This window comes from Thalassophryne amazonica, chromosome 19, assembly GCF_902500255.1.
Source record: "Thalassophryne amazonica chromosome 19, fThaAma1.1, whole genome shotgun sequence".
Classification (NCBI taxonomy): domain Eukaryota; kingdom Metazoa; phylum Chordata; class Actinopteri; order Batrachoidiformes; family Batrachoididae; genus Thalassophryne; species Thalassophryne amazonica.
In genome coordinates this window covers 19688785-19715634 of record NC_047121.1, presented here as the reverse complement: position 1 = coordinate 19715634, position 26850 = coordinate 19688785, and the positions used below count along the sequence as shown (strand labels likewise).

At 41.0% G+C, this 26850-nt stretch overlaps 1 protein-coding gene and 1 long non-coding RNA gene across 3 annotated transcripts in view; both read right to left on the bottom strand.

The window, feature by feature from the left end:
• The window catches only part of LOC117501102 (transcription factor IIIB 90 kDa subunit-like), a 307385-nt gene that overhangs the window by 38149 nt on the left and 242386 nt on the right, over nt 1-26850 (bottom strand). The gene's annotated exons all lie outside the window — the stretch shown is intronic.
• On the bottom strand, nt 954-14944 carry LOC117501108. Its single transcript, XR_004557930.1, has 3 exons — nt 14934-14944; nt 10073-10078; nt 954-1127 (listed from the first exon to the last, which is right to left on the bottom strand). It is a non-coding gene; the product is annotated as an uncharacterized LOC117501108 (long non-coding RNA).

Below are 26850 nucleotides of genomic sequence, written 5' to 3'. Positions count from 1 at the left end.
GTAAACAAATGACGATAATCTGAGTTTCCACTTCTTTCATCCAGCTGGGGACTGGATCCTCGGAGACAAGTTGCACCACCACCTCTGCACAATTAAATCAGCCATAATTACAAAAACCAACACACACAACTGTGCTGCCCACTTGCAGTCTCTCATTTGTGCAGACGTCTGTTCATTCAGGCTGCAGTGCATTGTGGGATTGTACTGCAGCTTGGCAGTAAGAGGCGCACATTCAGCCAACAGAAGTGACTGTTTCTGCGCCTGGCCAGTCCATCCAGCACTGACCCTTATTCAAAACACACACACACACACACACACACTGTAGTACGTGTGTGATACCTGGTACTACAGACTCAGAGAGGAGATCATGATACACTGTAGATGAGTGTGTACATCATAGCCAGCATACAGGCACTGCACATGCTGTGCAGCACAGTGGCACAGCCTCTGTGTTCTTCCCAGAGAATTGTGGTGTTCCTCAGGGATGTGTTCTGGCTCCTACACTGTTCAAGACTTACATGGATTGGTTGTTGGGTAGGGTGGTGGAAACTGTCATAGAGACTTCAGACAGTCTTTCATCACCAGACAAGAGTATAAGTGTTTTAGCTGTGCTCAGTTGTTTAAAAAGATCTCCTTAAAGGTGTCCAGAAAAGTCACAAGTCTCAAAGCAACAGTTTTTATTTTGCCGGGTACTTTCCAGAAAAGTGAGGGAGGACGATCCTTTGTGGAAGATCCCTGACGAATTGGTGTTTTTGGATACAACTCTTTAGATCCCTACTGCTGGTCCAGATGAGGCTAGACAGCAGGACACTCCGTTGCGCATTATCATGGCACGTGACACTCGATCGCATGGTTCAGAGAGTCTGTATTGTGCAGCATTGTCTGGTTGGCACAATACACGTGTGGACCTCCTCCGCAATTCTTATTTCCTCCCAGATGTGGCACGAATTGTGTTTTTTTTGTTTTTTTTTTTACATTTCGCCTGATTTGGCTTGGCTCGTGCTCATTCATACTTAGTGTGACGGGGCCCTTATCCTTCTAAACATCTGTTAAATGTTATCAGTAATACACAATATAATCATCTTCTGGCATTTGCATATCATCATAATATGTTTGTTGCTAGCACACTGCTTGCCTTTGATAAAAATTACATCACAAAACCAGCTGGTTTGTTGATGTTGTTGATGAGTAAACATTTACTGATCTTGACTTCGGGGTCAATGAATACCCTGACTCAGTGGCGGCTGCCGGTCTTTCTAAGAGAGGAGAGTCATTGTCGGCGTACATCATAAAATTTGTAAATGCATTTATACGTAAATTCTGCCCTCTGTTCCTTTTCGAGAAAATGGTATGTGACCCTACTGTACCAAGTAGGCATCTTTTCCAGGGACTTGACCAGTGTCCTCTCAGTGGCACATGGACTCACACATTCATTGCTCTTTTCGTGCCTTTTATATACCCTGTCAAAGTTAGACAGATCCCCAAAACCCAGTTTTGACCAGACAAGACATCCCTGAGATGGTTTCCTCAAGAGGCCAACAGTACATTTTCTTTGTCACAGCACTTCCAGTCAGCCAGCTAACTGTGTCATACGAGGAGAGCTGAAAAGACGTGTTACTTTTCCTTACTTTTTGCACCAAATCAATCTTGGGTGTTGATCTGCCCTGCTGTTTAATTCTGTTTCTCCTCGTAAGAAAAACTATCAAATGGCTTTGACAAAATCAGGTCAACAACATTAGCATTGTCTGCCGTTGTGTGTGCACCTTGTTAGCTGCCTAATTTACTCTGACCTAACCAACATTATGAATGACTGATTGAACAAACTAACAAAACAACATTAAACTCCAAAAACAAAATGTTGAAATTATTAGATCAGATGAGTGGGCTGTGATAACAATAACTCAGATGGAGAGATGACCTCAATTTAACAGCTGCTCTTGTGCCCCCAAACATCACACGAGACCACGCCCTTTACCATTAAACACTGACATGGTACGTGTGCTGATGGAAGCTTGTTAGCTGTGCTACCACTCACACTCATGGTGTGGCAAAACCAAAACTTCAGGTGACAGCGGTAACTCAGAAGACTGCATAAAAGACATAAAGAACAGTAACAGCAGTGAATGTAAACCACATAACATGCGAGAAACGGCATTAACTGGTAGTTTTATCAGCAAACACGCTAACCAGAGCATGCTGGGACAATCCCAACTTCCATTAAAGCAACATACTACATTATATTAAAATGAAACAGGAAAATACTACAAGTGTGTTTTATTTACACTATAAGAAATGAACAATATACGAGGTCTGTTAGACAACTATCCAACCTTTTTATTTTTTGCAAAAACTATATGGATTTGAATCATGTGCGCTTGCATCAGCCAAGCTTGAACCTTCGTGCGCATGCGTGAGTTTTTTCACGCCTGTCGGTTGCGTCATTCGCCTGTGAGCACACTTTGAGTGAGCAGTGGTCCACCCCCCCTCGTCGAATTTTCATTGCAAGGAAAATGTCTGAACGATTTGGAGCTTTGCTGCATCAAATTTTTCCAGAAACTGTGAGAAACAGCCAGGGGGAAACCATTCGGAAGATTCAGACGGCTTTCAGTGACGATTCTATGGGGATCACACAGATCAAAGAGTGTTACAACCGGTTTAAAGACGGCGCACAATGGCGGAGGGCGCGCCGCGCTCTGAGCGGCGATCGACAGGCTGAAACGACCAGATCATTTCCAGACTGAACACTGTGTTGATCTGGGACATCGTCTGACTACTACAGAAATGGCAGAAGAGGTGGACATACCACTTTTTCGGCACATTTCACTGTTACAGGAGTTTTTGTCATGGAAAGAGGAGCGGAGGAATTCACCACGGAGCCGCTAATGGCGCGGGACAAAAGCACCTCCGTGTTGGTCTCACAGGACATGTAACATGCCCAGCTCTTGCACCATTTGGAAGATTCAGACGGCTCTCGGTGGCTTTTCAGTCGTGTGACTATCCGAGAAATTGTGGACGAGCTGGACATGCCACAACATGTCCTGTGAGACTTCACCACGGCGTTGCTTTTTGTCCCGCTCCATTAGCGGCTCCGTCCCGACGCGTGAATTCCTCCGCATGTCTTTTCATGACAAAAACTCCTGTAACAGTGGAATGTGCTGAAAAAGTGGTTTGTCCACCTCTTCTGCCATTTCTATAGTAGTCAGACAACGTCCCGGATCAACACAGCGTTCAGTTTGCAAATGATCTGGTCGTTTCAGCCTGTCAATCGCCGCGTGGAGTGCGGCGCGCCCTCCGCCATTGTGCGCCGTTTTTACACCGGTTGTAACACTCCTTAATCTGTGTGATCCCCATAGAATCGTCCCTGAAAGCCGCCTAAATCTTCCGAATGGTTTCCACCTGGCTGTCTCTCACAGTTTCTGGAAAAATTTGATGCAGCAAAGCTCCAAATCGTTCAGACATTTTCCTCTCAATGAAAATCCGACAAGAGGGGTGGACCACTGCTCACTCAAAGTGTGCTCACAGGCGAATGACGCAACCGACGGGCGTGAAAAAACTCATGCATGCGCACGAAGGTTCAAGCTTGGCTGATGCAAGCGCACATGATTCAAATCCATATAGTTTTTGCAAAAAATAAAAAGGTTGGATAGTTTTCTAACAGACCTCGTATGGTCAAGTAATTTTGCCAACCAAATTCCAAGAAATGGGTTGCAGGTTGTTTTTCGACTTCACTTGCAAAATCTGCGGTGGGACTGAGTTTCCGATGATTAAATGATGACATTCACATACTACTGATATTAGGCCATGACGCTGAAAAGCCAGCGGTCATCTGTAGAAATTTAGTCTGAAGTATTATGATTTATCTGTTGTTTAATCACTGCATGATCTGTGTACATTTGAAAGAGTTTGGATGTGACCATAGACCACATATACACTGGACAAACCCTGACCTGACCTGAGCAGGTTGAATGAAACCTGAACATGCCTCCCACCTTGCCATTACAAAAAAAAAAACAAAAAAACAACAACAACAAAAAAAACCTTAAAGCTATCAGGTTAATCTTGACTTGGGTGTATTATTAATGTACATTTTTACAGACTGGATCGTGGCTTTAAAGCAGATGTCTTGGGTACGGGTATTCAGAATTGTGACTGACATATTGCCTCAGTAACCAGGACACTGAGCCACTGCTAGCTGGTGGTTGCCTGGATCCACTAGCACATACTAGCTGTCACTCACAGCAACAAGACCCCTAACTATTCATAACTTTGTATCTTAAAATAGCTAAAGTACAGTTGTCATTAATGGAGAAAGAAGCTACTGTATATTGAGACATAAGCTTTTCTTTTTTTCCTTATGGCCAAGTGGTTAGTGCACTTGGTTTCAGTGTGGAAGGTTCCCGGTTCAAATTTCACCCCTGCCACATTTCTCCATGTAATGTGGAGTCGCATCAGGAAAGGAATCCGGCGTAAAACTTACACCTAAAACGGCGTAAAAGGAAGCTGCCAAAGGGATTTCCTTTTATTACGCTGTAGACATGGTTATTTCTGTTGTAAAGTTGGACATTTTAACATGGGCTTCTTTGGGGAGTAACTTGTTTTTGGAGCTGGCTTCAAAGCAGCCGTTCAAGGAATTTCAAGTTTTGGTACTTTTGTATTGGATTCATTTTTCAGCATGGAGGTTGGGGCATGGGTGTGATGCTCCTAACACTTTATGGCAAAGTCACACAGCAATCAACGAAGGGCAACAAAGCCCTAACGAAACAAGAAATCTGGACTTTCACTGGCATCGTTTAATCTTTGCTCAGCTTCGTTCCTGCAGCAGTTGCTTCGTCACAATTTTTAAACTGTGGAGAAATTTGAACGAATGCCACCGAAAAACCTCAATTCGTCCGTATTTCGTGCTTGCTTGCTTAGATTTTGAACATTAGCATTTAGTTTGACTTCGTTCGACCAGCTGAATGTTTTCACACAGTACAGAAGCCGTTTCTGAGTGCTGCTGCTGCCGCTGCGTTCATGTTCCGTCGGAAATTACAGGGCAAACTCAGCCTGTTTGCTGGATTTTTTTTTTTTTAATCTGGGTGGTGGGTCAGCTTCACTGGACTCAGGCAGTTTACATAGGACAGAATCAGTCTTTTGTGTTTACACAATTAATTATTTTGCCACAAGCAACTGCTGAATTTGAAACAACAAAAAAGTAATGTAATTTCCAACGGTACCTGAACGCAGTGGCAGCAGCAGCCCCTGCGTGCACTTATTTTTTATTATATATAACAATACGAATGTAGGAATGACAATCCAGCCCTTATGTACATGTGGCAACAGGTAGATAATTCAAATGATTATATAAAGAGCTGCTGGGGAAGGCAGAATTCATGTTGTGAATTAGGTGCAGGTCATGGAATAACCGCACATGGGGAGTCAATGCGGATTCATACAGACTGATCAATTTACTGCTCTGATATATTCGATCATCTTTACACTTACATTTATTCCCCCTTTTGACAGTTTTCTGTTATAAATCAATATATATAGCTTAGTAATGTAATACAGTGATACAGCAGTGACCACAGCACACCAGAGTTTTGTTTTTTGTAATTGGAGCAAGACGGAGCGTGCAGCATGTCGACAGACAGTGAGGATTCTGATGATGAAGAAAATGAACCCTCTTTTGTTCTGGATGAGGAACCAGAGCAGGTGGACCCACCGACGTACGCACAGATCTCCACAGCTTCTGTCTGCAGTTCCTCCAGGACTCAGGCGCTATGAGCTCTGTCCCAGCACAGAGTCCTGGAACGCAGAGATGCAGACACACACTGCTCCAGTTGTGGCTCCAGGTGCGTTTCATTTAAAGCATCGAGATCAACGTTAGCTTTGGTTTTGTTTAGTACCTCTTTCGTCCCTTTTGCGCTCTTGCTTCGCAGGCTATTCAGTGATGAAGCACTTTCATCCACCTTTTCTCAACAAATTCTGACTTTTTTCTTTTTTCTCTTCTTTCAGGAATTGTCGTAAGCCGTGTGACTGGGCCATTACACATAGTTTGGTTCAGGTACATATACTCATACAAAAGTGTTTAAAGGAATTTGAGGTGATGTGAGAAACTATTTGATATTTCATCAACTTAAACACAAACCCTTTCACCTTGTGTGTGTTGTAAAAATGTTAATGTGCAATAATTTTACAAAAATTAAAAGGACCTTTTGAAGGTGAATTTTAATCATACTCCTGCAGAATTCCACTAGTCTTCATTTCACATTTTCTTCTTATCTATGTATGAATTAAGAGTTTGGTTAATTAGACGTAGGGTGCATCACTCCAATTACTGTATTTTCTGGACTATAAGATGCATTTTTGTTGTCGGGGTTTTTTGTTGTTTTTTTTTTTCCTTTGGCTGGTCATGTAACATTAAAAATTGATTTTCATGTCAAAAATACCTCGTTATCATCTTCAGACACAAGGTGGCACCACCTATGTGCGTGTCAGGCTGATCCTGTACACTGATCTGAATGAAGTACTGTCTGATGCATACTTTGGAGTAGATGGTGGCAGTAATCCACCATTAAGCTGGATGCCAACTGCTGTACAACTAGTATACTACACTCCTGAATAAAGCTAGGGAAAATCCTTCATACTACTCGGCACTCCACTTGTTTGCACTTTGTGGAACAGTCAGAACCCTAATAAGGAGGATGGCTAGGCTAAAGTAAGACTAACTATAATGATAGCACTAACTATAATGATAATATAAATGTGTAGCAAATTTAAAAGCTAACCATGAAATGCGTATTTACATTTAGTGAGGTAAACATGCACACATTTGACTCTACTTTGATCTTTTCATCTGTTCAGTGGCAACAAGAAGCAGCTTACTCATATTTTTGTGCATCATACAATAACAATAATTAGCTCATTGGATTCTGCTTGCTAATACCTTGTTTGTGCAAATAAATGTGATTTATCAAGCAATGCAATATAAACAGTTTTTCCTTCCTCTTCATGAAGCAGTTTTTGACAGATGCGACTAATACTCTGGTGTAACATAGTCCAGATAAAACAGTATATATTGATGTTTGTGTTGAAGATTAGAATGATTCCTGATCTGTATTGTTTTGGGTTTTGATTGTATCAATAAACGCAACCTTTTCATAGAAAACCAAAGACACTTCACACACATAAAAAAGTCATCACCCAAACTCAAATCTAGAAACCTGACATGCAAACTAACCAAACCTGTTCTAATTGTGATGAATGAATGTTAGTTATGCACAATGTCGTCTCTCATAAGAAGTAACTGAAGAAGAAAACTGGCTTTCAATGAATATAAATATGAACTTGATGCCCCAGCAATGTCACGTTAATGTGGCAGTGGAGTTAAACAGTCTCATTTCCATCAGTTCTATATCTTCATGTGATGTTTTGGTAAGCACAGGGTCATATTTAACAACCTAGTAACCCACCCGTGGCTGTTTGATGAGAGCTGTGACATTTCTCCAGATGGACAGGATTTCTGGGTCAGTGCTCAACTGTGCAGTGAGGTGCAATGTGTTCATCCATAGAGGATATTTTAGAGACCGTGCCTGGTCGTGTGAACAGAAATTAGACATTCAATGTGTTTGCTGGTGGCTGAGGCCATGGAATACAAACATACACACAACAGAACTAAGTGACAGTGATCCGTAAGGCCAAGATGAGTGGCCGAGCGGTAGCTTTTATTTTGTAAGGAAGCTCAAAGATGTCTAGTTTTGATTGCACTAAATGTTTGTTTGGAGTCGGAGATAGGTTCTAGTCACACTCTGGCTTTGTAAAATATTTAACTGTACAATCTAATGAGGTGTACTGTCAGGATGGTGATGTACTGACTTTCTGAATTAATTTAATTAGCTTATAATGCGCCAAATCGCAGCAAAAGCCGTCTCAAGAAGCCTGATACGAAACAATACAACATCAAATTTAAATGAATAATTAAAAATTAAAAAAATTCAAAAACATAATTAAATGCAGAAGTCAAAGAATATAACAGATAAAAAATAAGAACTATTCATAAAAAAGAGAATAAAAATGGGTTTTCAGTCTTGACTTAAAAATGTCCATGGACTCTGACTGCCTCACGGTCGCAGAAAGACTGTTCCACAGGGGTGGTGCACAATAAAAAAAGGCTCTTTGACCTGCTGACTTCTTCTTCACCCTGGGAACACAGAGAAGTCCCGCATCCTGTGACCGCAAAGCCCGGGCCGGCACGTAAAGTTCCACCAGATCAGCCACATAAGATGACGCCAGTCCATGAACAACTTTATAAGTCAATAACAAAACCTTAAAATCTGCTCTCACAGAGACAGGGAGCCAGTGCAAATGGGTGTGATATGTTCAGACCTTCTGCTATGTGTCAACAATCTGGCAGCAGCGTTCTGAACCAGCTGAAGACCCCTAATGCTGGACTGCGGTAACCCTGAAAATAGAACATTACAATAATCTAGTCTAAAAGAAACAAAAGCATGAATCAGGATCTCAGCATCAGCCATAGACAGGATGGGGCTGATCCTTGCTATACAGTGGTCCCTCGCTATAACGCGGTTCACCTTTCGCGGCCTTGCAGTTTCGCAGATTTTTTTAGTCCAATTTTGCATGCTTTTTTTTTTTTACGGTGCATTGTGTTCTGCGTCCTCATCAAGCAGGCCGGTCGTGGCACCGCGAAGGGATAGAACGCGCATTGTGTTCTGCGTGTCTGTTTATAAGAATCTTCTCGCCCAGAAGAAAAAAAGAGCGCCAACAACTACCCATAACTCTGTTCTTCACTCGGAAAAAGACACCTGCACCGAGGTGTCACTCAGTGGAACAAGGCGCAACAGCGGCGCGGCGCCAGGACGAAGAGGCACGATCAAAGGAACTGTGAAATACTGGTCAGTCACTATTAATAATTTCTTATGTGTCCAACCTCGTAGGTTGATCGCTAAAATTAAATTTGTTAGTTCTAAAAGCCATCATCATTATTTATAGGAAAACGTTCTATTTTTATTTCTCAAACAAATGTTTGGGCCTGAAAACAGGTTGGTCTTATTTTTTTACTAAGGTTTGAACTTTGGGAGTGTTTATACATGAGAGAAAAGTGAGAAAATGCTAATGTCTGTTTGAGAAAGGTGTATAAAGTGTGTAGTGAGGGGTTTTACAGCCTTAAATCGTCTATAATAATTGTAAAAAATAACGCTGACTACTTTGCGGATTTCGCCTATTGCGGGCTATTTTTAGAATGTAACTCCCGTGATAAATGAGGGCCCACTGTATTTTGCAGATGGAAAAAAGCAGTCCTAGTAACATCCCTGATGTGGAGGTCAAAAGACAACGTGGGATCAAAAATTATCCCAAGGTTTCTCATTTTGTCCATATGATGTATGACACATGAATGTCAATGACACAATGGAGGTTGTTCGTGTGTCATATGATGTATGACACACAAACAACAAATGAATGTCCTGCTAGTTGCCAATGCTATTGTCACAATCAAGCTAAACAGCAGATGCATATCTAATATGTCAACTGCCAGCTGGGTAAAATCAATAACTGAGGAACATCCCAAGGAACAATGATCAAAATATTTTTGCCCACAAACAAGCTCAACAAAATGAGCTAGCTACATGTCAGCTTGCAAGGGTGAAAGGCCTTTGTAATAAGTTGATACAGGTGAGCCCTGTTAACTCATGCACGCACAAGTCGCGATTCAGCTTTATTCACGGTCAAGTTGTGAACCCCGATAAATTTAGACTACCTATAATAGGCCATTTTAATTTGACTGTTTTTGGGACAGATCGTCAGTGCGGACGGTTCTGGATGATGATTTCTTCTTCCTCCTCTGGCTGCTGCAGGTCAGCGATGAGGGCAGACGATTCTGTGCGGAAGATTCCCGACGAATCAACGTTTTTGGATGCAACTCTTTAGACAATTACTGCCGGTTCAGATTGGGCTATGTGTGCATCTGTTGAGTCCATAAACATCACAGCACCATCCACAATGTCAAAGTTAGTAATCTTTTCTTCATCAACTGGACACCTAAGCCGCTGGTCTCCATAAACCTAGCCAGGACTCAGTCCTTGAACTGTTCAATGATATTATGCACAGTAGAGGGAGAAATATGCAAATCCCTTCCAACCTTTCTTTGAGGAACATTGTTTTTAAACTTTTGTATAGTTTTCGCATGCATTTGTTGGAGATCTTCTGCCCATCTTTGCTCCTCAAAGAATCAAGTCTTTCATGGATGCTTTTGTACAAAATCATAATTACAATCATCTGTGAACATCACTTATTTGAAATGACATTTAATTTTTTTTTTAACTTCATTACTAGTCCTAATTTGACCTATTCTACTGTTTTTGGAATGCTTTGTAGACATAAAAGACAGGAATGGAACATTAACAAATGAAATAATGCTGACCACACAAAACATGAAATATCTTTGGTTCATGCTGCCTGCAATGAAAAAGAAGTCAAAGTAAATGTAAGAATCCCTGCTCTCCCCCCCCCCCCCCCCCCCCCATTTTCCACATTTTTCTGATTTGAGGTTGTACAAGGGTGAATTACTTCAATCCCAGTCAGTGTAATAAACCCACCATAGAAGCTGGTGGCAAGAGGACAATGAAAAAAGTTTTCCACTATTAATATAAAGCAGGAGGATCACAATGTTATTAAGGCAAACACACATACACACGCATGCACATCAGAGTTTTACTGTCAGAGATCAAGTGTTTAAAAGGCGTATGATGTTTCTCTCACACTCAGAAGCGTCACTACAAAGCCAGACTTTGTGGCGTCACTGTCACAGTCCATTTTCCACCATAAAAAATCTCAGACACTCTTCAGTGCTGCAATTACATGATTTAACGTGACAGTTAAAGAGATAAAACCACATCTCTGTCACATCCGAGCACCACTTCAACACCGCACACTTACTGACCATATGTTTAGGAGAAAGTGTAACTAACAGAGCGTCACATGGATTGCATGGGATTGCTGCTGCTCACACAATGAAATAATACTTGTTAACAGAAATCAGTCATGTATTTATTCACATGTTGAACAAAATAAAAGGTTTACAGCCCAATAACAGGCCTGATTACTCATAACCATCCCAAAGACGTATCGTTATCTTTGGCTGCTTTCAGTGATGCCGGTATTTGGTTAGACTCTTTCTCTCAGATTGTTCTGTCTGAGTTATTTTCATTAGTTACTTCATCCAAACCATCAACATGTCTATTGGACCCCATTCTTACCAGGCTGCTCAAGGAAGCCCTACCATTATTTAATGCTTCGATCTTAAATATGATCAATCTATCTTTATTAGTTGGCTATGTACCACAGGCTTTTAAGGTGGCAGTAATTAAACCATTACTTAAAAAGCCATCACTTGACCCAGCTATCTTAGCTAATTATAGGCCAATCTCCAACCTTCCTTTTCTCTCAAAAATTCTTGAAAGGGTAGTTGTAAAACAGCTAACTGATCATCTGCAGAGGAATGGTCTATTTGAAGAGTTTCAGTCAGGTTTTAGAATTCATCATAGTACAGAAACAGCATTAGTGAAGGTTACAAATGATCTTCTTATGGCCTCAGACAGTGGACTCATCTCTGTGCTTGTTCTGTTAGACCTCAGTGCTGCTTTTGATACTGTTGACCATAAAATTTTATTACAGAGATTAGAGCATGCCATAGGTATTAAAGGCACTGTGCTGCGGTTTGAATCATATTTATCTAATAGATTACAATTTGTTCATGTAAATGGGGAATCTTCTTCACAGACTAAGGTTAATTATGGAGTTCCACAAGGTTCTGTGCTAGGACCAATTTTATTCACTTTATACATGCTTCCCTTAGGCAGTATTATTAGACGGCATTGCTTAAATTTTCATTGTTACGCAGATGATACCCAGCTTTATCTATCAATGAAGCCAGAGGACACACACCAATTAGCTAAACTGCAGGATTGTCTTACAGACATAAGGACATGGATGACCTCTAATTTCCTGCTTTTAAACTCAGATAAAACTGAAGTTATTGTACTTGGCCCCACAAATCTTAGAAACATGGTGTCTAACCAGATCCTTACTCTGGACAGCATTACCCTGACCTCTAGTAATACTGTGAGAAATCTTGGAGTCATTTTTGATCAGGATATGTCATTCAAAGCGCATATTAAACAAATATGTAAGACTGCTTTTTTGCATTTACGCAATATCTCTAAAATTAGAAAGGTCTTGTCTCAGAGTGATGCTGAAAAACTAATTCATGCATTTATTTCCTCTAGGCTGGACTATTGTAATTCATTATTATCAGGTTGTCCTAAAAGTTCCCTGAAAAGCCTTCAGTTAATTCAAAATGCTGCAGCTAGAGTACTGACGGGGACTAGAAGGAGAGAGCATATCTCACCCATATTGGCCTCTCTTCATTGGCTTCCTGTTAATTCTAGAATAGAATTTAAAATTCTTCTTCTTACTTATAAGGTTTTGAATAATCAGGTCCCTTCTTATCTTAGGGACCTCATAGTACCATATCACCCCAATAGAGCGCTTCGCTCTCAGACTGCAGGCTTACTTGTAGTTCCTAGGGTTTGTAAGAGTAGAATGGGAGGCAGAGCCTTCAGCTTTCAGGCTCCTCTCCTGTGGAACCAGCTCCCAATTCGGATCAGGGAGACAGACACCCTCTCTACTTTTAAGATTAGGCTTAAAACTTTCCTTTTTGCTAAAGCTTATAGTTAGGGCTGGATCAGGTGACCCTGAACCATCCCTTAGTTATGCTGCTATAGACTTAGACTGCTGGGGGGTTCCCATGATGCACTGAGTATTTCTTTCTCTTTTTGCTCTGTATGCACCACTCTGCATTTAATCATTAGTGATTGATCTCTGCTCCCCTCCACAGCATGTCTTTTTCCTGGTTCTCTCCCTCAGCCCCAACCAGTCCCAGCAGAAGACTGCCCCTCCCTGAGCCTGGTTCTGCTGGAGGTTTCTTCCTGTTAAAAGGGAGTTTTTCCTTCCCACTGTCGCCAAGTGCTTGCTCACAGGGGGTCGTTTTGACCTTTGGGGTTTTACGTAATTATTGTATGGCCTTGCCTTACAATATAAAGCGCCTTGGGGCAACTGTTTGTTGTGATTTGGCGCTATATAAATAAAATTGAATTGAATTGATTAGCTGTTTTTGTAGTGTACTAATGTTTGACTATTGTGAATTTTAATTGCTTTGACATTTAACAACATATTAACATGAACTGTGAGGTAAGACGTGAGACTGTTTGCTGTAATTTGCAGAATGTGGACATGTGAGCACGTCAGTGTTTTGCCTCTGACTTTTATTAATTCATGCCTGCAGCGTTACACTGAATCTAAGCATAAATTTACACCAACTGCCAAGAACATTCAAAGAGCCTTTGGTTATCAACTATTTCAGACAGAGGCAAGGCACAGCTACCCAGGTCCATACGTATTTGAACATTGATGATTTTCTGCAGTTTGGCATTTGTACACGTACAGAATGGAGATTAAATGAAATAATATGTACTTGTAGTGTTTAATTCAAGGGGAATAAACAAAAATATTACACTATTCAGTGAGAAATTACAGTCATTTTTATTCCAGTCCCTCAGATTTCAAAAGTGGTAAGCAATTGGACATATTAACAATTCCAAATATACTGTCAGAAATCACTTTTTTTTTTTTAAGACAAGTCATTTCCTAATCACTGAATATGTCTTGCACTACATTTACAAAGAGGGGCTTTTAAAAATAATATGTTGCATTTCAGATACAGTTGCCCAGAGGGCACATGGGAGTATGAAGATCCTTCCCTGCTCCACTCTAGCAGGAAGCTGTATGTACTGGTGATGTAACAGACAGAAGTTGCACCATGCAGAGTTTCTCCAATCATAGCCACAGAGGCCTGTAACTCCTGTAGTGTCATCATAAGTGTCTGGGAGAAACCCCCAGGTGGAGTGTGGGAGTTTTTGGAGGATGGGGGTTTCGGCAAGTATGCTTTGGCCGAAAACGCCCTAAGTTTACCGAGCTGTCAATTTCAATTTATTTTTCAATTTATTTTCATTTATATAGCACCAAATCACAACAGAGTTGCCTCAAGGTGCTTCACACAAGCAAGGTCTAACTTTACTAACCCCCAGAGCAACAGTGGTAAAGAAAGACTCCCTCTGAGGAAGAAACTTCAAGCAGACCAGACTCAAAGGGGTGACCCCCTGCTTGGGCCATGCTCCAGACATAAATTACAGAACAATTCACATAAACAATTCACAAAACAAATATACAGGAATATACGAGCTGGGCCCACAACTTCGGAACTTGCCGCATGTATTACCCAATGTGTGTAGGGTGTCTCGCTAATGGCCTCACGTTTCAGGAACGAAGAGCCAGGGCTGTGAATCCTCAAAAATGAAATGAACTGAGTGCCATAAATTTATGTTAATTCATTTTACAAGGGGAATTTCCCAACTTCAAAATGTTACTGTTTGCTCGTTCTCTGTTTCTAAGGGGAATAAAAAAAAAAAAAAAAATCACCCTCCCTCATCACTTTTTTCTGATGTCAAGGATGATAAACTAATGTTTTTTATGGAGCCTAATTGTACCTGAGGCTGTGAAACTTTTTTAAAATGTGCATTTTATAAACATTTATTGTTTGATTAAAAAAGTTTGTACAAATAGTACATAAAAGCACATGTCAAAAGTTACAACCATAATAATAATGATTAAAAACAGTAATAATACTAAAGCCTCAGTCCCACCGAATAATAAGCCATGAATAATGAGCCAAGCATGGGTGTGTCAGTGATTATTTGAAGAATGAATCACGTTTTAATCTATTACGTATCCACTATGAAGAAGCCTCTCTGTACCTCGCATATGCCAGGTATCAGCATCTAGTGACAAAAAAGAAAGAAACATGGTCAAAACGTTACTTTTTTGGTAATTAAAGATTTTGGGAGCTCTGCTGGTGTGCGGATTTTCTTTCTTTTTTGTCTACTATTCTTGATTTTCCTGCACCTGGCCTAATCAGGATCGGATGTGTGCACAACTACTATTTTTACTGCTACATCAGCCTCTAATGAGCCACGACGACCTGTGATTTGAGCCCCGTCCAGCCTCGAATGGCTCGTGTCACCACATATGATCCACGTCAAGCCACATATGATCCATGTAGCGCCATGTAACGCAACGTTGTTGCACGTTAGACATGGGTTTGGTCCAAACCTCCAGTCCTCCCACACTTGTCCCTTTAATTCACAGCATCGACTCAAGATGTCACAATTTTTAAATGCAGTATAAGAACAGATGCTCCAGTACAGTCCAGTTGGTGTGCGCCGTGCCTCAGGCTGCTGTTCACCTGTGTTCCAGAGTCATTAAATGCACCAGACCAGCTAGAACTGAACCACATGTTCCTGGACAGTCACCTCAGCACTTCCTCTCGCTGGCTCCATTTCTTCCGTGGCTTTAAACACACATTTGACACTGTGATTCAACTTTTAACTTTGTGTTTGTCCATTATTGACTGCAAAATCGCTCTTTTGCGGGATGGTATTTTGTGTAAAAGCTCTTCCTGTGCGCGAGTCATTGCGTCAGTGCGCACAAAGCGCCTCTTCTGATCCATTAACAAGATGTTAAATCTATCAACATACTTTTACCAGCTCCCAATTCAGATCAGGGAGACAGACACCCTCTCTACTTTTAAGATTAGGCTTAAAACTTTCCTTTTTGCTAAAGCTTATAGTTAGGGCTGGATCAGGTGACCCTGAACCATCCCTTAGTTATGCTGCTATAGACGTAGACTGCTGGGGGGTTCCCATGATGCACTGTTTCTTTCTCTTTTTGCTCTGTATGCACCACTCTGCATTTAATCATTAGTGATCGATCTCTGCTCCCCTCCACAGCATGTCTTTTTCCTGGTTCTCTCCCTCAGCCCCAACCAGTCCCAGCAGAAGACTGCCCCTCCCTGAGCCTGGTTCTGCTGGAGGTTTCTTCCTGTTAAAAGGGAGTTTTTCCTTCCCACTGTAGCCAAGTGCTTGCTCACAGGGGGTCGTTTTGACCGTTGGGGTTTTACATAATTATTGTATGGCCTTGCCTTACAATATAAAGCGCCTTGGGGCAACTGTTTGTTGTGATTTGGCGCTATATAAAAAAATTGATTGATTGATTGATTTTACAGCAGCTTATAAAGAAGAAACGAACATGCAACTGTTTTACCAAGCTGTTACATTACAAAATAGTTACCTTTTAAGCTGTTCCAAATACGTTCTCCGCTTCATGAAGCAGGAGAGAGAGGGACAAAAAGGGTCAGATGAAACGGTCCTCTGTGGTTCCAGAAGTGATTAGAGGTATTTTCAACATTCAAGCTCTGACAGAAAATGACTAATCCACTACAAAATACTTATTTTATATACAGCATCTGGCCCACAAAGCAGGTGGAATTGTAGTGCGCAAGAGGGAGGAGCCTGTCCAAAACAGCTTCTCCTGTCCTCATAGGTGCCAGGCGCTCAGATAACGGGATGTTGGCAGTCTCGTCCTCACCACACACACCTCTAAAATCCTCGTTTGTCCTCTTAGTACCTCGTACACAAACTGCCCTATGCTGTTGTTGCTAAATATTGAACTTCTTGAAATTAGCACCACGCTCAGAGATGAGCCTCATTAACCGAATATACTGCCTCTAACCCACCATTCTCCCATGACTGTTGAATACCTCCTCTTGTACCAAAAAAAACATGCTGCATGGCTCATTATTCAGTGTTCATTATTTCGCTACTGTCCCTACAGTGCAGTGCAGCATGTGTTGTCATCATGCAAAATGAATTTTAGAGCACATGGCTGAACAGGTCCATTGGCCCAGTTTTCTATGGGTTTCTGACCTTTTTCCCCATTGGAAAACATTTTCCTTTGACCATTTTCAAGACCCAGTAGTATGACATCTCTAAAATGTTATTTGCAGGCTGCTCTTGAAGGCATTTTCCAGTAGACATCAGCCTTCAAAGCCTAACTTGAGCAACAAGTTAAAATTAATGTATTTTACATTTATTCTTTCCACTCCAACACATTTTCGGGTCTAACCCTACTTCAAATTTAGAATTCTGTTTTAAATTCCTTTAGTTTATGTGTCTGACACAGGGGTGACATATCACTTCTTTAAATGAGACTGCTTCTCTATAGCAGCATAGCAACAGCAGTAACAATGACAGACGTGTCCCACAAGCACTTGTTAAGTGCTGCTTTAAGAAAAAAAGAAAAAAAAATGAGGTGCCTGGTGGATAGAGGAGCAAATGCAACAAACTAAACACGTCCATTTTTCCAGGTGCCATGGAGACAAAATGGTCTTTCAGGGAATCCAATTGTACTTCATCAAAAAGTGGTTCAGGGAGAAAATGAATTCTTGCTAGACACCATCAACCACCAAGGTCACTCAAATGCTCCGAAATCCACCTCATACAGACATCAGTTTTCCACTTCATTGCGTCCACAAACAGTGCAAAATATGGCATCATAATTGCTCAACAAAAACAAGGCTACCCACAAAAGAAATTGTTTTTATTGACTTTTTCAAATATTTTTGATTTTATGTTCAATTTTCCAAACCTACTGTAAAGTGATTTTGCCACTACTCTCAAATGTAAATGTGGCTGAACAAGCTGCAGCCAGTCCACATGGTTCCCTCTTACAGCACAGGTATTTTATACCAAGTATAAACTGCAGAATATCACATCTTGTACAATCCCACAGATCAAGACAAATTGAGATTCACTTCAGAATCTGAATCAAATTTATTGCCAAGTAAGTTCGCACATACGAGGTCTGTTAGAAAAGTATCCGACCTTTTTATTTTTTTCAAAAACCTGATGGATTTGAATCACGTGTGCTTGCATGAGCCAACCTTGAACCTTCGTGTGCATGCGTGATTTTTTTTACGCCTGTCGGTTGCGTAATTTGCTTGTAAGCAGCCTTTGTGTGAGGATGGGTGTAGTCTCTCGTCATTTTTTCTTTGCAAGGAAATGGCGGAACGACTGGAGCAGTGCAACTGCATCAAATTTTGCCACAAACTGGGCAATAGCAAGGTGGAAACCATTCAGATTATTCAGACGGCTTTCGGTGATGATCCTCTGGGCATCATGCAGATTAAGGAGCGGTACAACCGGTTTGTTTGTACAGCGGTACAACAGGCTTTTTTTTTCTTTCTTTCTTTACTTGATAGTGGAATCTAAAATGTAGAAATTATAATTTGAAATGTTTTAAAGTGTCCAGTCCAGGTTACCATGGCGTCCAGTCCAGATTACCATGGCGTTCACTGCGCATCGAACATTTTAGTGTGTCACAGAATTTCGCTGAGTTTCTGTTTAAAACAGTAACAGTAAGTAAGAAATCAGTAAGAAAGTAAGTAAAGTAAAGATCGAATTAGCTGCGAAGCTAACGGCGACCTATCCAGGCCGGCGGCGTACCATCCAGGCCCAGGCCCGCGGCGTCGGTGGAAGCGATCCATCCAGGCCCGCGGCGTTGGAGGAGACAAACCATCCAGGCCCACAGCGTCAGCGGAGGCGACCCATCCAGGCCCGTGGTGTTGGCGCAGGAGGCGGCCCATCCAGGCCCGCGGTGTCGGTGGAGAAGGCGAACCATCCAGGCTCGCAGCGTTGGCGGAAGAGGTGATCCATCCAGGCCCGCGGCGTCGGTGCAGGAGGCGATCCAGCCAGGCCCGCGGCGTCGGTTACATCCGGGGCTGGTGACGGCTACATCCGAGGCTGGCGAAGGCTACACATGGGCTGGCGACAGCTACACCCGAGGCTGGCGACGGCTACACCCGAGGCTGGCGGTGGCTACATCCGAGGCTGCGGTGGCTACATCCGTGGCTGGTGGCGGCTATATCCGGGATTAACATCAGGGAAGGTCGGTGTGCGGCAACCGGATTTGTGGTGGTGGAGGTAATTAATAGTGGCTGTACTACTGTACTGAACTACATGAGTTAACATGGCACCACCCAGGAAGACAGATAAATTGGAGGAAGACATGGACGAGATAAAGACCTCATTAAACTGTATTTCAAAAGACATGACCAATTTAGACAAGTTGATGAAGGAGATCAAGGAGCTCCAAAATCTTGTTAAAGGAAAGGACAAGATTATTAAGAAACTTGAGCAACGGGTGGATGAACTTGAACAATATTCTATAAAAGATGATGTTATAATAACTGGTTTGGAAACAAAACATCGGTTGTACGCAAGGGTGGTGGATTCTGGTGGAGCCAGTGGGGAGGATGCACCACCTGAAGAACTACAAACACTAGAACAGCAAGTTACAAATTTTTTATATCAAAAAGGTGTTGTCATACATCAAGACACTATATCAGACTGTCACACAATTCCATCCAAAGACAGTAAAAATAAACTACCTAATATTATAATACGATTTACAAGCAGAAAAAACAAAAATGAATTATTAAGACAGGCAAAGAATCTGAAAGGAACAAATGTCTATATAAATGAGCATCTAACAAAAAAAAAATGCAGATATTGCCAGGGAAGCAAGACTATTAAAAAAACAGAAACACATTGTTGCTACATGGGTCTGGAACTGTAGGGTTTGGATTAGAGTGAAAGAAGGAACAAAGGGCATACAAATCAGAGACATGGAGGACCTTACAAAGTACAGACCTGAGTAGACAAATATGACGTCAGTTGGTAGTATGACCAACAAAAAATCAGATCTAACATGGAAACAGACGATAAAATATATGACATAGACACCAATATTGATGAAAGTATATTTGATTTGACTACAATTGGTTGTGAGTATTATATGGAAAAACAGTTAAATAGTGAAAAAAAAATCACTGAAGATACCCTGTCACTCATACATATAAACATCTGAAGCTTGTACTGTAAAATGTCAAAAATAAAATATTATTTAAACCAGTTTACAAATAGATTCAGCATTGTTGTAATCACAGAATCATGGCTTAAAGATGACCTCATGGCTGATGTTCAAGTGGAGGGATATGAGTTATATTTTGTAAATAGAAGAGATAAAAAAGGTGGAGGTATTGCTTTGTACATAAAAACAGATCTGACATGTAAAATTGTAGAAGAAATGACAATTATAGATGATGTCATAGAAATTGTAACAGTGGAAATTGTACATGAAACATCTAAAAATATTCTAATCAGTTGTGTATACAGAGCACCAAATAATAGAATTATTCCATCAAATCAAAAACAAAACACTCTTTATGTGTGGAGACTTTAATGTTAATGTGGAAAGCTCCAGCTGCCAAAGAGTAAGTGATTTTGTGAATTCAATGAATAGCTTGGGCTTATTCCATTTGATAACAAAACCAATCAGAATTACATCGCAACTGTAATTGACAATATATTCACAAATGGAACAGATGAAATTATTAAGAATGGGATATTGATGACAGATCTTAGTGATCATTTACCAGTTTTTTCAATATTTAAATATAAAAATAGGTACAAAAAAAACCTGTTATAAACTTTAAAAGAGACAAGTCATTAAAAGCCTTAGAGGCATTAAATTATGACCTTAAAAATCAAAATTGGGAAGAAGTTTATGTCGGTGACGTAAATGTAGCATATAATTAATTTATGAAAATACTGATGAAATCATATTATAAAAATTGTAAATTAATAAAAACTAGTAAGAAAAGAGTAAATACACCATGGCTCACTAAAGGAATAAATAACGCTTGTGTAAAGAAAAACTATTTATATAGGTGCTTTTTAAAAATGCGAACAAAGGAAACAGAACACAGATACAAAAAAATATAAAAATAAACTATTGACAATAATTAGGAAACAAAAAAAAGATTATTATAGTGAACAATTGAATAAGAGTAAAGATAATATGAGGGCAACATGGGGAATTATAAAAAGTGTGATGGAAAGTGATGTAGTGAAATCAACTTTTCCGAATTACCTTGTCAAGGAAAATAAAGAGATATATGACTTAAAAGAAGTTGTAAATGAGTTTAATGATTATTTTTCAAAGGTGGGATCAAGTCTGGTGGGAAATAAACCAATAGTAGAAGATAAATTAAATACAATTGTAAATACAGTCAATAGTATTTTCCTGGACAATGTGGAAAAAGATGAAATAAGGAATATTGTAAAAAACTGTGTAAGCAAAAGATCAACTGACTATGAAGATTTAGACATGATGACTGTAAAAGTATAATAGAAACTATTATTGAACCATTCACTTACATTTGTAATCTGTCTCTGTCAACAGGAATTTTCCCAGACGAAATGAAAACTGCCAAGGTAGTCCCATTATATAAAAATGGAGACAGACATAACGTTTCAAATTACAGGCCAGTGTCATTGCTTCCACAGTTTTCTAAAATTATGGAAAAAGTTTTTGTGACAAGGTTGGATAAATTCATTGAGAAACATATTTTAAATAATGCTCAGTATGGATTCAAAACAAAACATTCGACAGCTATGGCAATTATGGAATTAACAGAGAAAATATCAACAGCAATAGATAATAAGGATTTTTTTGTGTGTTTTTATTGACCTGAAAAAAGCTTTTGATGTTATCGATCATTCAAGATTGCTTCACAAGTTACAACAATATAGAATAAGAGGGATTGCACATCAGTGGGTAAAAAGCTACTTAGAAAATAGAAAACAGTTTGTTCAGATAAATAATACTAAATCAGAATTGTGTAATATTATTTGTGGAGTACCACAAGGGTCGGTACTTGGACCCAAACTGTTTATTTTGTATATCAATAATTTTGTGAATGTATTTAATGTACTTGGTAGCATTTTATTTGCTGACGATACAACATTATTTTACTCTGGATCAGATACAGGAAGTAGCACAAGTGATAAATACAGAGTTGGAAAAAGTTAAATACTGGTTTGATATAAACAGATTGTCACTTAATCTTAATAAAACAAATTTCATATTGTTTAATGACAGAGTTAAAAAAAAATGATGTGTCATTAAAAATAGATGGAAAGGACATTCAAAGGGTAAAAGAAACGAAATTTTTAGGAGTTATGATTGATTAAGATTTTACATGGAAGTCACACATAAATTACATAAAAGGAAAGATAGCGAAAGCCATTGCTGTTTTGCATAAAGTTAAATATTCATTAAATAGTTATGGATTATTAACATTGTACAATTCATTGATTGTTCCATATTTGACTTATTGTGTAGAAATCTGGGGATCAACATGTACAACTTATACACAACCTTTATTTATTTTGCAGAAAAGAGCTTTAAAAGTGATTAGCAACAGTCGTTTTAGAGATCCATCTAGTCCATTGTTCATTAAGTATAGGGTACTTAAATTTCATGATTTAGTTTATTTGAAATTATTACAAACAATGTATCAAGCGAATAACAATACCTTACCAATAAACATTCAAAACATGTTTGAAAAAAGAGTAAGTAGTTATAATTTGAAGGGCATAGAAGTCTTTAAAAAACCAAGATTCAGAACCAAGATAAAGGAACGGAGTATTGCAGTGAATGGTGTAAAATTATGGAACAACCTCAACAAAGAAATCAAAGAATCAAGGACGCTTAAATTATTTGAAAAACGTATTAATCTTGATGTATTTCGTAAGTATGAAACTATGAAATAAGTCAGTGGGCTGTGATAAAGCCAAAAATGTAATCTGTTAATAATGTTTAGAATGGCTGAAGCTTAAAATGTAATCTGTTAGGGATGTAATCTTTTAAATAATGGTTAAAATTATGAAATAAGTTGGTGGCATGTGACAAAGTCATAGAAATGTAATCTGTTAAATTATGTTGATTAATGATGTTTGATACTGCAAGATTGTATTGTAAAAAAGGGGCAGAATATATGACTTGTTCTTCCAATCTGCTCCTTTTCATTCAATGGTTTGTAATGTTTTGTTATTTCTGCTTTTCTGTTTTTTTTTTCTCTTAAATGAATGAAATAAATATTAAATAAATAAAAATAAATAAAGACGGCCGCACAACAGTGGAGGGCGCGCCGCGCTCCGATCGGCATCAACACGCTGAAACGACCGGATCATTTCCAAAGTGAACGCTGTGATGATGTGGGACCGTCGTGTGATTATCCGAGAAATTGCGGAAGAGGTGAACATCAGCACTTTTTTGGCACATTCCACTGTGAAAGAAGATTTTGCCATGAAAAGAGTGGCGGTGAAATTCATCGGCATGAAGCTGATGGCGCAGCAACAGCGCCTCCGTGTTGAAGTCTCATAGGACATGTTGTAACATGCCCAGCTCGTCAACCATTCGGAAGGTTCAGACGGCTTTCGGTGGCTTTTCAGTTGTGTGACTATCTGAGAAATTGTGGAAGAGGTGAACATCAGCACTTTTTCGGCACATTCCACTGTGAAAGAAGATTTTGCCATGAAAAGAGTGGCGGTGAAATTCATCGGCACGAAGCTGATGGCGCAGCAACAGCGCCTCCGTGTTGAAGTCTCACAGGACATGTTGTAACATGCCCAGCTCGTCAACCATTCGGAAGGTTCAGACGGCTTTTGGTGGCTTTTCAGTTGTGTGACTATCTGAGAAATTGTGGACAAGCTGGACATGTCAGGGCATGTCCTGTGAGGCTTCAACACGGAGGCGCTGTTGCTGTGCCATCAGCTTCGTGCCGATGAATTTCGCTGCCACTCTTTTCATGGCAAAATCTTTTACAGTGGAATGTGCCCAAAAAGTGCTGATGTTCACCTCTTCCACAATTTCTCAGATAGTCACACAACTGAAAAGCCACCGAAAGCCGTCTGAACCTTCCGAATGGTTGACGAGCTGGGCACACATCACCACAGCGTTCACTTTGGAAATGATCTGGTCGTTTCAGCGTGTTAATGCCGATCGGAGCGCGGCGCGCCCTCCACCGTTGTGCGGCCGTCTTTAAACCGGTTGTACCGCTCCTTAATCTGTGTGATGCCCAGAGGATCGTCACCGAAAGCCATCTAAATAATCCGAATGGTTTCCACCTGGCTATTGCCCAGTTTGTGGCAAAATTTGATGCAGTCGCGCTGCTCCAGTCATTCCGACACCCATCCTCACACAAAGGCTGCTTATAAGCAAATGACGCATGTGCACGAAGGTTCAAGGTTGGCTCAAGCAAGCATGCGTGATTCAAATCCATCAGGTTTTTGAAAAAATAAAAAGGTCGGATACTTTTCTAACAGACCTCGTACATGGAATTTGATCTGGTGTTATTGGTGCAAAAACAATAAGAAAAGAGTAAAAAGGGTCAAATAGACAACTATATTCACTGTTAAATAAATAAAACGTAATGAAATGGGACAGTGCAAAAACAGATGATTGGAGTACAGATGTACAGCACCTTTCAGTGCAGGGATAAGCAATCTGTGCTTTATGGTAGTGGGGAAGACAGGCAGAGTAAGTGGGGGTTTGTTATGGTCAAGAATCAGAAAACCAGTTAATGGACTCAATATGCAGGAAGCACACAATGAGTAGGAAAAAGAGTCAATTTATTGGAGAACAAAGTAATGATAATAATACGATTTGAGGGGACGCTGGCAGAGGGAGATGCCGACCAGACCAGGGTGTAGTGGAATCTTCAAAGGCAGGTGACAAAGGAACCAGGACCAGGTGGCCGCAAATGGAGCTGACAGCAGATGATTCACGCAATGTGAACTGAATTTCGGGCGTCTGTGGAGTGGAAGAACCAGGGTTTAAATACAGCAGGTGGTTGATTGAAGACAGGTGTGCCAATCACCTATGTGATGCAGCACCAGGAGAGACAGGAGGGGAGGGGGAGCAAAGGTAGAGCACAGGTCCAAGACAGCACAACAGGGTCTCTGGTATTGTTTATGAGTCCAGCTGTGGATGGAAAGAAGCTGCTTTTGTGTCCCAGAAACTGGGTTCTTTCTTAAGTCAACAACCATCTCCACTGTCTTGGGGGCCTATAGATTGTTCTGTTTGCACCAGGACACCAGGTGATTGAACTCCTGTCTGCAGGCAGATTTGTCTCCATCAGCGATGACTGAAATGAAAGTTGTATCATCCACGAACTTCAGGAGCTTCACAGACTGGTGATTGGAGCTGCAGCTGTTGGTGTACAGGGAGAAGAGTAGAGGAGAAAGAATGCAGCTTGGGGAGATCCGGTGCTGATGGAACGTGTTGGAGATGTGCCCTCCCAGCTTCACATCGTGAAGTCATGGGAGGTAATGGTCTAGTCGTTAAGCGTTAGGTTTCAGACCAGAGGATCCTTGGTTCAAACCCCAGCCTGACTGGAAAATCACTAAGGGCCCTTGGGCAAGGTGCCTAATCCCTGAGTTGCTCCCATGTGTAGTGAGCACCTTGCATGGCAGCACCGTGAGATCGGTGTGCGAGTGTGCCTGTGTAAATGGGTGAATGTGAGGCATTATTGTAAAGCGCTTTGAGTGTCTGATCCAGATGGAAAAGCGCTATATAAATGCAGTCCATTTACATGCTGCCTCCTGTTAGACAGGAAGTCAGTAATCCACCTACAGGTGGAGTCCTGCACGCTGTCTTGCAACAGGGCCAGGTTGATCATAGTGAAAGCAGACAAACAGAATCCTGGCGTAGGTTCCTAGGGAGTCCAGATGCTGGAAAGTGAAGTGGAGGGCCATGTTGACAGCGCCGTCTACAGACCAGTTGGCTCTGTAGGCAAACTGCAGGGGATCCAAGAGTGGGTCTTCATTCCCATAGAGGTCAGGGCGACACGTCTGTAGTTGTTAAGTCCTGTAGTTCTTTGTTTTTTGGGGATGGGGATGATGTGGAGGTCTTGAAGCATGTTGGCCTGCACCTGCCATGTCTCCAGTGACGTGCTGAAGATGTGTGAACACTGGAGACAGTTTGTTTGCACAGTTCTTCAGTATGGATGGCATACTGGCATACAGAGGCAGGTCCGGCTGTTCTACATGGCTCCTGTCTCTTGAAGATGCTGCTGACATCCCTCTCATGACTGGAGTGAGGTGTGACAGGGGAGGAGGTGGGGGTCCTTGCTGTGAGCAGCTGCGAGGAGGAGCAGATCCCACTTGGGGTGAGGGAGGACGTGTTGATGGGTCGGAGCTGATGATCAGGGGGATGGTATTAGGCCTGTCCCATTGTCTTTCACATCTGCCGTAGAATTCGTTCAGCTGGTTGGCCAGACAAGGGTCATTGAAAGAGTGGGTAAAGGCCTAGTTACACGAACATGCCTTTGCTTCACGCAATAGCACGAACGTCGCTGCGCCGGTCCCACCCGCTGTGTTCCCATCTGGATGCTGTTCTTTGTTCTACCAGCTGCCACGTGCTCTGCGCTGGACGCTGCATATATGAAATAATTATTTCGTGGCAGATTAATAATTTTTTTCTGCAAATTGGCCATTGACAATGGCTCTAATCACTTCCTGAATCACAGAGGAGGCTGCAGCCGGAACCGTTCACGCACGCACCTAACAAGCTGCATAAAGCTTTTTGAGCTGTCTAAAAAGGTAATTATTTGTCTTGTTTACATCGTCATGGCTTGATAAAAGAGCTGCATGTTCTTTCCTTCTTGTCTGCAGATGTTAAAGTATTTATTTTTATGTTTATAAAGGTGCCCTGACACGAGCATGTTTTTGATTCATGCAACAGTGCGACCTGTGTTGTGATGTGTTGTTCTGGAGAGTAAACTCGTCTTTAACTGGTGCAGACAGGACGCCAGAGAGGCGCCGGTGCGCGCTATTGTGCACAGAGAACTTTGAAATGTTCAAAAAATCTTTGAACATTGTAGTGCTATGTGGTGGGATCTAATCTCCAACACGACGTGCAGCTCGTCAAGTGAAGTAAACAAGAAGTGAATAGAGCAAGTGCTGACGTCAGAGGATCGCATCAGAGCACAGC